Below are 11,224 nucleotides of genomic sequence, written 5' to 3' on the forward strand. Positions count from 1 at the left end.
TCCAGTGACTGTTGCTGGTGTCTATCTGATGTTTCTTTTTAGATTGTGAGCCCTTTGGGGACAGGGATCTATCGTATCTATTTATTATTTCTCTGTGTAAACCACCCTGAACCATTTTTGGAAGGGTGGTATAGAAATTGAATGAATGAATGAATGAAGATGATGGTGATAATCATCATCATCATCATCATCATCTCCCAGGGAGGCACTACTTGGCGTGGTTGTGGGGCTTGTGTGCTCTGAGGAAGGTGAGAGCTATGCCAGAGGTCCAACCATACTGGACCCGTCTCACCAGAGGAGCCAGACAAAGAGTGCCTCTCCCATCAACAATATGGTGAGACATAACTTTAATAAATCGATACCAGATCAGTCATCGCCCAGGTCAACAAGGACCACACCAGGTGCTGGAGTCCCTAGACATCTGGTGGCAAGTGGGCAACAGGACTCAGGATCTTCAGTTGAGCAACCAGGGCTGAAGACAGCAAGGTTACTGGAAGAAATGTCGCTTAACCGGAAAAAATATACGAAAAATGCCAACAAGGAAATAATGATCTGCTATGACAAGTCTAGTCCAACTAGAAGAGGTTATTTAAAAAGAATGTACCACATTTGGAAAGAGAAGCATCCAGAAACAGAAATAACAAAACAAAGGCTAAAAGACCAGAGAAGATTCATAATAAGAAATAAAGTATTCACAGGAGTTGAGCTGGAAGAACTGCAAAGAGCTACACAGGCTCAAGATACAGTATGGAAGAAGAATTACCACCAACTGAAGCAGCTGCTCAGGCGCAGGTGGAGGCGGTGTTGGAAATAGAGGATGCCACTGTTGCTGAACTGTTTCAAAATCAAAACCAGGCAACCTCCCCTTTGCCTTCACCTCAAAAACCCGAATGCCGTTTAACAGAAAAGCAACAAGAACTAAAGCAAAAAATAACTGAGCACATGAACCAAACAACCATCAGGGTTCGACTTCCAGCTCTAAAAACAGTTGCCAAAAAACAACTTGCTCAGGTATTAAAAGATGTCAATGCTGCACTTGCAGAACTAACAACCAATAATTTGCAAGAAACAAACCAACTAATGTACAGTGCAGCAACACCACCACCACAAGAGCTCGGATATAAGATCAATGGACCTGTAAAAAAAGAAAGCAGTACATCACCTAAATGGAAGATTAGATTAGAAAATAAAATCGCCAGGCTTAGATCAGATGCTAGTAAATTGAAAGATATGAAAGACAAGAAGCTGAAGAATGAAAACACCAAACAGTATCTGATCCAAAAATACCACCTAGATTCAAGGAAAATTAGAGAAGTCCTGGAAATAATAAAGCAGCAAATAACAGCAGTGTCAAAGAAGATTAGCAGATACGAAGCCAGAATTACACAACACAGGCAGAATCTCCAATTGCAGTCGAATTAGAGACGTTTCTACCAAAGCATAGAAGGAGAAACTGCAAGAAACGCAGAAACACCAAATAAAGAAGAAACAGTGCAATTCTGGGGGAAATTATGGGACAAGCCAACAGATTATAATAAAAAAGCAGGCTGGATGAAAGAGGTCAAAAAATGTAACCAACAAATGCAAGATCTAATAATAACACCAGAATTAATAAGTAAAAGAGCAAAGAAAATTAAAAATTGGACTGTGCCAGGTGACGATGAACTGCATGGCTTTTGGCTTAAACACCTAACAAGCCTTCATAAACAACTATCAAAACAGTTCAATCACATTATGAAAGGTGGTGATATAGAACAATGGCTAATAACTGGGAAAACTCGTCTCATCATGAAAGACCCAGCAAAAGGTGCAGTTCCAAGTAATTATAGACCGATAACCTGCCTGCCAACCATGTTCAAATTATTAACTGGAATAATAGCAGATGAAGTGATGCAACACTTATTAACTAACAAACAGCGTCCAGTTGAACAGAAAGGAAATTGCCCGAACACCAGGGGCACAAAAGACCAGCTGCTGATTGACAAAATGATTTTAGGAAATTGCAAGAGAAGAAAAACCAATCTAAGTGTTGCATGGATTGACTACAAGAAAGCCTTCGACTCATTGCCTCACACATGGATACTAAAATGTTTAGAAACAACTGGCATCAGCAAAAACATTCAGATGTTTATAAAAAGAGCAATGAGCATGTGGAGTACACAGTTAACAATCAATGGCGAGACACTTGGACAGGTTAGCATTAGAAGATGTATTTTCCAAGGTGACTCACTATCCCCTCTGTTTGTCATCGTCATGACTCCACTTTCACAAATACTCAACAAAACAGGCCTCAGATACCAAACACCTAAAACATCAAGTAAAATAAACCATCTGCTGTACATGGACGATCTGAAGTTGTATGGAAAGTTCCAGTCAGAAATCGAATCACTGCTAAACACTGTCCGTATATTCAGTAGCGATATAGCAATGGAGTTTGGACTAGACAAGTGTGCTGCATTAATAATGAACAGAGGGAAAATAAGAAAAACAGAAGGAATAGAACTGCCCAATGGAAGCAACATCAAGAACCTGGAAGAGAAAGAACATTACAAATACTTGGGCATTCACCAAGCTGATAACATTGCACACACTGAAGTTAAAAGAAAAATAGGTAGTGAATACATCAGGAGAGTTAGAAAAATCCTCAAGTCCAAACTCAATGGCGGGAACACCATACAAGCCATAAACACCTGGGCCATACCTGTTATCAGATACACTGCAGGAATAATAGACTGGACCCAGGCAGAGCTAGAGACGCTAGATCGTAAGACCAGGAAAATCATGACCATCAATCATGCTCTGCACCCCTGCAGTGATGTCGATAGGCTATACTTCCCTCGCAGCTCAGGTGGAAGAGGAATGCTGCAATTCCAACAAACAGTAGAGGAGGAGAAAAGAGGCTTTGAAGAATATATCAAGGACGGTGAAGAAGATGCACTTCAAATGGTCAATAATGAGAAACCATTCAACACCAATGAAACAAAGCAGGCCTACAAGAAAGAACAAGTCAAGAACCGAGCAGAAAAATGGAAAAAGAAGCCACTGCATGGTCAATATTTGCACAATATAAGTGGAAAATCAGACATCACCAAGACCTGGCAATGGCTTAAGAAGGGCAACTTGAAGAAAGAAACAGAGGGTTTAATACTGGCTGCACAAGAACAGGCACTAACAACAAATGCAATAAGAGCAAAAGTCAAAAAATCAACAACAAACAGCAAGTGCCGCCTCTGTAAAGAAGCAGATGAAACAGTGGACCACCTAATCAGCTGTTGTAAAAAGATCGCACAGACTGACTACAAAGAAAGGCATGACAAAGTAGTAGGGATGATACACTGGAACATCTGCAAAAAATACAAGCTACCTGTAGCCAAAAATTGGTGGGATCATACAATTGAAAAAGTTGTTGAAAATGAAGATGCAAAAATATTATGGGACTTGTGACTACAAATAGACAAACATCTGCCACACAATACACCAGATATAACTGTAGTCGAGAAGAAAGAAAAGCAAGTTAAAATAATCGACATAGCAATACCAGGGGATAGCAGAACAGAAGAATAAGAAATAGAAAAAAATCACAAAATACAAAGATCTACAAATTGAAATTGAAAGGCTGTGGCAGAAAAAGACCAAAATAATCCCAGTGGTCATTGGCGCCCTGGGTGCAGTTCCAAAAGACCTTGAAGAGCACCTCAACACCATAGGGGCCACAGAAATCACCGTCAGCCAATTACAAAAAGCAGCTTTACTAGGAACAGCCTATATTCTGTGACGATATCTATAACAATAGCAATAACATTGACAATAACATTCTGGCATCCCAGGTCCTTGGGAAGGACTCTATGTCTGGATAAAACAAACCAGTCAAACACCTGTCTGACTGTGTAAATAAATGATGATGATGATGATGATGATGATGATGAAATAGTTATTCAGATCTCTCCTAATGCTTTCAATCTTCTGAGAAGACTATGCAAAACTGGTTAATTTTTCTATTTCAGCAATTTTTCACAGTTTGAATTTCAGAATTACATCTATCTTTGAGCCACCTAATGGCTCAGCAGGGAAATGCTTGACTGTCAAGCAAGAGGGAACCCTGCTGGTTCACCTATATTGGGCAGCAGCAATATAGGAAGATGCTGAAAGGCATCATCTCATACTGCGCAGGAGGAGGCAATGGTAAACCCCTCTGTATTCTAGCAAAGACAACCACAGGGCTCTGTGGTCGCCAGGAGTCGAAACTGACTTGATGGCACACTTTACCTTTATAATCAAAAAGATCAAATCTATTGAACATTTATTTAAAATGGAGGCCCACTGGTTTTTGAATGTCATATCACCGACAAATAAACCAGGACTCTTCTTGATCCTCAGACCTCTAGGAATGATTGCATTTTTACGATATTCTGATAAAACTGTTGCATGTAGATCTAATCCAATTGATTGTTAAGAAATTCTCATTGTTGCCAGTCCACAATATTGTCTTTAAAATAATTATTAAATAATGATCTAGTACCCACAATCCTATCTTTATCAGCATCATTACAGGCAAATACATTCTTCCAAGTCGCCATATTGAAAAGCCCCACACAGATCTGGAACATCCAATATGAATCACAGCAAACAGATCCAACAACCATAAACACAAAAACAAATTATATGACTGCACATGAGAAGTCATCTACTCATAGAAGAAAAGATGTGGAAGTCAGTGTGTAAAAGAGTTTGGTAATAAGTGAATTATATGACTATGTGCAAAATACCACCAACAGCATGATGAGGATTGATCCGTTGGAGTCTCCAGGTACAGACAACCACATTTGCCTTTTAAAGGTTACATGCAAGGTGTGTGGCAGCATGAATGCCGACTTTCAACTAAAGGGAGTAACACATCACCACTGAATGTTTTGCAGTCAAAGCGATCATTTGGGGCATCTCATTCATCTGACAAACAGCAAGGAGAGACGCAACCATAGTTAATGGGAGCATCAGGCCCTGGTGGTTACAAGCTGGCTCCAGCTTACTGGGTGAGTCAGAAGGGATGACTAAAAGGCAGCACACTGATTCAGGCAAAACAGTTACTAAGCAGCTGGTCCCGAGTAGTTTGCGCTTTCCAAAGACTAAATCAGGAAAGCTTTGCCATGCCAGAAATTAAGATACTGACAACTGATTCTGCAGAAAGCTATGCAAGGCAGATCAGATCAGATCAAAACAAAGGAACAGCAATCAAGGTCAACAAATAAGAATGTACACAGAGCAGCAGTTTCTTGGCCAAATCTGTTGTCGATATTCACATTAGTAGTACTGCAATCTGCACTGCATTCTCACCCATGATCTGTCTGTTTGCATTCTAGTTCCTTGTTTTCTCATGCAAAATCTTATACCTCATTAAACAGACAGAGACTTATCATTTCTTGTTTATACAGTCAGACAGGTGTTATTGACTGGTTTGTTTTATCCAGGCACCGGGTCCTTCCCAAGGACCTGGGATGGCTGAATTTTATTATCAATATTATTGTTGTTGATATCGTCGCAGAATATAGGCTGTTCCCAGTAAAGTTGCTTTTGGTAACTGACTGATGGTGATTTCTGTGGCCTCTGTGGTGTTGAGGTGCTCTTCAAGGTGTTTTAGAATTGCACCTACTAGGGTGCCAATTACCTGTACTACTGGGATTTTTTTTTTTTTTTTTTTGGTCTTCTTCTGCCACAGCCTTTCAATTTCAATTTGTAGATCTTTGTACTTTGTGATTTTTTCTATTTCTTATTCTTCTGTTCTGTCACTTGTTTTTCTTTCTTCTCGACTACAGTTCTATCTGGTGTATTGTGTGGCAGATGTTTGTCTGTTTGTAGTCGCAAGTCCCATAATATTTTTGCATCTTCATTTTCTACAGCTTTTTCAATGTTATGGCGTATACCTCATTGAACAGGCAGAGACTTAATAATAAATAATAATAATAAGTCTCTGGGCAGTTTAAAACAAAACAAAAAAACCAAAAAAATATATGGTTAAAACATTACAACAATTTAAAATTCAAAAGGTTAAAACTGTTAAAAATCAAGCAATTAAAACAACTTCTGAGCTGCTGGTCTAAACCAGGGATAGCCAACCTTGGGTCCCTCCCCAGATGTTGTTTGACTACAACTCACATCATCCAACAACAGAGGAACAATGGGATACTGGAAATTGTAGTCCAACAAGATCTGGAGACTCAGGTCTGACAGCCCTGGGCTAAACCAAAGTGTCCTGTCCCTTTCCCTAGCGTTTGTCCCCCACCTCTTTGCAATCATTATTAGAGTCCTTTTCTTTTTGTCCCAGTGATTTGCACCACTGCACCTTCCTATCCTTTCAAGCAGATACATTGTGAAGTTCACCTGTCGGCAGAACCAAAAAGTAGGGATGTGCACGGAACCGGTTCGGAGGCCCTTTATGGACCTCCAACCTGGTTCGAAAGTCCGGAGGTTTGGCTAGTTCGAGGGGGGGGGGTAACTTTAAGGACTAGAGAGGGTGCTCTTACACCAATGTGCGCATACAACAGCCACTTCTGGTCCACGACATACCAGGCCAGCAAGGAGGTATGCTGACACTCCACAGGACCGATTTTCATGACAGCACCGGCAGGGGAAATGCGGTGGGTGGGGGATAAGTGCTCCCTTCCTTATCCTTAACATTAGCCCCCCACCACCTTCGAACCAGCAATCTCCGATTCCGTGCACATCCCTACCAAAAAGCCAGATGACTTCACGATCCCATTTCAAGGTCCCTTCCTGTTTTTTTCATACATATACTGGGACGGCAAAGGGATAGAGAAGCATTTGGATTAATTCATTGCTTCTTACAAAAAAAGAAAAAGCAATAAAAACCCTCCAGCAGAAGGAAGTGCCTGGAGATGGGAAAGATGAGAAGATTCCTTCTGAATGACCAAGGCTTGGGACATAATGAAAAGTACTGTCATGTAGATGCATGAGTCCTGTGCTTTTCAGCTGTTTGCTCTTTCATTGAAACCATGCATGTGGTGGGAAGTGGGGGAAACACCAATGGCTAATTCAGCAGGACTAACAGAAGCTGAAGGAGAGATTCCAGTTGCACTGAAAGCAAGAACAGGCCAAGAAGATGAGATTTGTTAACTACAGAGTGACACCTTTAAGGTTTACAAGAGAAACAAGAGAATAGCATAGGAAAAAGGGAATAAGGCAAGATTATTAGAAAATAAAATATCAGAGGGTGGACCAGGAGTAAAAGCAATATGAGAAAACCATGAAGGAAAGAAGCCGCCACAGAAGAAAATAAGGTAAAGGAAAAGCAGGGGGGGGGGAGAAGAGAGGGAGTGAGGAAAGCCAAAGAAAGTGTAAGGAATGCATGCTCCTTGCTGTTCTGGTCAAAGTGGGTTTTCCCCTTCTGACTGTTGCCACCTCTCCTTTTGCATTGCTTTCTTTGACTCTCACACGGTGTACATCTTTTTTGTGCTTTAAAATATTCTTCTCATTATTGTTTATCATCTCTTTGTCTTATCATCACTTTTTTCTTTCCTGCTGCCTTCTGCTCTTCCTACCCTTCTTTTGGGTCACTCCAATTTCCATCTCAATGCTCTGGGAGTCGGGGTGGGGTGAGGCAGCGGCAGATCCCACATGGAGCGGGGCAGCGGGGGGTGGGGCAGCAGCAGCTGACATTTTACAAAATCTTAAAGATCCAATCTGCACACACACACACACACCCGGCTCTGCCCAGGCACCACTGGGAGCCACTGCAGCTAGCTCTTCTCTACCGGTGGGGCAGGGTGATGGCAGCAGTGCCTTTCACCTCCATTCTCCTCAAGATTTGGTGCCCTAGGTGACTGCCAAGGTCCACCTAGTTCATGGGCCGGCCCTTCTCCATGCTCATACTTGCTCTGCAGAATATCTCTGGCATAAAACTAATTCTTCTTCTGGTTACTTTCATTGCAGCTTATGGCTTCTTCTTTCTCTCTCTTGGTGTCAGGTTAATCAACTTTATCTTTCTGCTCTTATTCATAACCATTCCTCATCTCCCACGGGTCCCTTTGTATTCAAACTTCTTTAGTCCACACCTCCTCTCTGTTCTTTTTTGTTCTCCAGAGGTTTTCAGTGAATTCTTTTTGAACAATATTTCTTTTATCTACTGTTCATTCTCATATTCCTGTTCCATATTACCGTTTTTCTGTATCGTCTGACATATCATCCGATGCTCCCCGTATTATCTGACACTCCTCCTTTTGCTTCTTTTTCTTTTATTACATTATTAGATCTTCTCCTCTTCTTTCTTCCCTTTCTATTACTGGCCTCTTGTGCCCATTCCCTCTTAAAGAAAGAAACTATTGCCCCATTGAAAGGAACATAGGAAGCTGCCATATACTAAGTCAGACCATTGGTCCATCTAGCTCAGTATTGTCTACACAGACTGGCAGTGGCTTCTCCAAGGTTGCAGGCAGGAATCTCTCTCAACCATATCTTGGAGAAGCCAGGGAGGGAACTTGGAACCTTCTGCTCTTCCCAGAACAGCTCCATCCCCTGAGGGGAATTATCCCCTAAGTACTCACACATCAAGCCTCCCATTCATATGCAACCAGGGTGAACCCTGCTTAGCTAAGGGGACAAGTCATGCTTGCTACCACAAGACCAGCTCTCCTCTGTTGCATATTTACAGTTTCTTCTCCTCCTCGGCTGCCCTTCTTATACTTATTCCAATATTTTTAAAAGTCCATTTTTTGTCCATATCTAACTATTGCCTCCCTTTTCTTTCTAAAGAACCACTTAATTCTTAATGTCTTACTTCTCCTTCTAACAATTGGTTTCCTGATCCTTTCCAATCTAGTTTTTGCTCTTTTTATTCAACTTAGACGGCACTGATTCATATTTCCATTGATCTTCTTGCAGTAAAATCTAAGGGCCGGCTTTTCCAGATGTTCATTTTTAGCAGGCCTTTTAAAACTCCCACAGTACTTACGCACAGGCTTACATGCAGATTCCGGATGTGTGTGTCAAGTTCAACTATTTCAGAATCCCGTCCTCCCTTGCTGCAATTTTTGGCACTCTGGCCACATGCAGTATGGGTCTTGCAATACTTTTACAGTGACACCTACTGACCAATACTTCCATTCTACTCCCTTTTCATTACCACTTCAAGGTTGACCACTCACTTCTTCCTTCTTTTCTTATTTTCTTGCTTTGTTGCGAAATGTTTTGTCATGATTTAATAATATCTTTCTCACCAGTCCTTTAAGGTTTCTCCTAATGGTTCTGTTTCACCTTTACCCACTTTCTGTTGGGGATCCTTGTGGACCATTACTATGCCCTCTTCTCACCTGTATGCTGTTGAATTAAATCAGGTAACAAGTCTATTGTTACCTAAGCCTTCTTCTCTTGTAGGGATTGGATATGAAGTAGAGCTGCTCCCTGGTAGGAGCACATGTTCTTTGTCTCCACTGATGTTGAACTTGACACACACATCCGGAATCTGCAAATGGGTATCCAATATTTTCTGCCCTTAATTGATCACATTCACTTCAGCCTGCTACAAACTGTCAAGTATCTGCAGAAATGCATTGCAATGAAAGAGTGAGTGCAATTACTTTTCACCTCCAGTGAAAAAGCATCAGTAAAGCTCTTTATAGGTAGCATGCCTGTCTCTCAGCCTCCCCAGCTCTGCATTAAGGTGACATCTGCTGGGAGATGTGGGTATGGAAGGTGATTGTTCATGTTAACTAAAATACACCTAGTCTCCTAAAAGAGGATTTCAAACAGGCATAGCTGTTGGGATTTTTCTGCACTATCTCAGTTATTTGCATGGGGCATGCTTCTTTAATTTGAATGTATCTATGTACTGGCTTGGAAGTGGAGTCACAGTATTTGTTTGCTAGTCTGCTTCTTACTTGCTGTCCTGAAGTGAAACTGAGAGGTTCTCCCTCTCTCTGCATAAGAGACTGTAAGTCTGTTTATTGTTTTCGTAGCCTATGTTTTAGTTAGTAATAAATATCAAGCAAACTCTTGTTTCTCAGTTAAAGTTGCCACCCGTACAATTACTTATGGAGTACAAGTGATTTTTCTACAACAATATTTGGAGCACCCATCATGCAGACTTGCTTTCCAAGCTCACCTACTGTTAGATGGTTAATACAACATTAAGAATCTCTATTCTCCCAGCTTCTCTAGGAATTCAGTCTCTAAGTGGAAGTGCAGATGAATGCTGACACTAGAACACAGACATGTAAATACATGCACATGAACACTAATGATGCTGCCAAGTTTTGGAACTGAGGAAAGCCCCCAGTTCAAAAATAATGAGGGGTGGTTTTTCTTGGGGGGGGGGTTACAACTTGAGCCCCCAACCCTCTGAAATCCAGCTCAGATTGTAAATAACCCGGGGCTGTTTCAAGCTGCAACTGCCGTTTTCTCCCCTCCCCCAAACTTATCTTCCAGAAGCAGAAATGCAAGGGGTAAAGGTAAAGTTGCCATATTCTGGCCCTCCAAATCTGGGTACCCTACTTTGCATATTATGTAAATTGGCTTGCAAATAATTTGCATATTGTACAAATTAGCAGCTGCACTTTCCAGTTGACTTATATTTGCTCTGGATATCTACCAACAATAGTAGGGGAAGGCAGCTTTACCTGGTCATTTTCCTTGACATATTTGCAGCAACAGAACAAAACAAGTGGTTAAGAACATAAGAACAGCCCTGCTAGATCAGGCACAAGGCCCATCTAGTCCAGCATCCTGTTTAGCACAGTGGCCCACCAGATGCCGCTGGAAGCCACAGGCAAGAGTTGAGGGCGTGCCCTCTCTCCTGCCATTACTCCTAGTAATGTACTGATTAGTAAGAACTAATCAGCCTACTTTCCTTTTACTGTCTCTACAACTGGACTAAATTTGGTTCAAATTGAGGCCCACAAGTTAGCTCTCTTGCACCTAAAATGTTAAAATATGACAAATATTTAAATACTGCTTTTCAACAAGAGTTCCCAAAGCGATTTACATAGATATAAATAAATAAAATGGCTCACAGGCAGTAATGTGCAAATAAGAAGCAGGACCCAAGACATGGAGCTAATTCCTTCAGGCGCAGGGGCAGTGTGCCTTTGAACAGTTGCAGGGGAGCAAAGGTAAGAGGGGGCTAATTGCTTGCATGTCTTACTTCTGGGCTTCTCAGAGGCATCTCGTTGGCCAGTATGAGAAACAGGATGCTGGACTAGATGATGGGCCTTTCATT

This window comes from Hemicordylus capensis, chromosome 2, assembly GCF_027244095.1.
Source record: "Hemicordylus capensis ecotype Gifberg chromosome 2, rHemCap1.1.pri, whole genome shotgun sequence".
Taxonomy (NCBI): Eukaryota; Metazoa; Chordata; class Lepidosauria; order Squamata; family Cordylidae; genus Hemicordylus; species Hemicordylus capensis.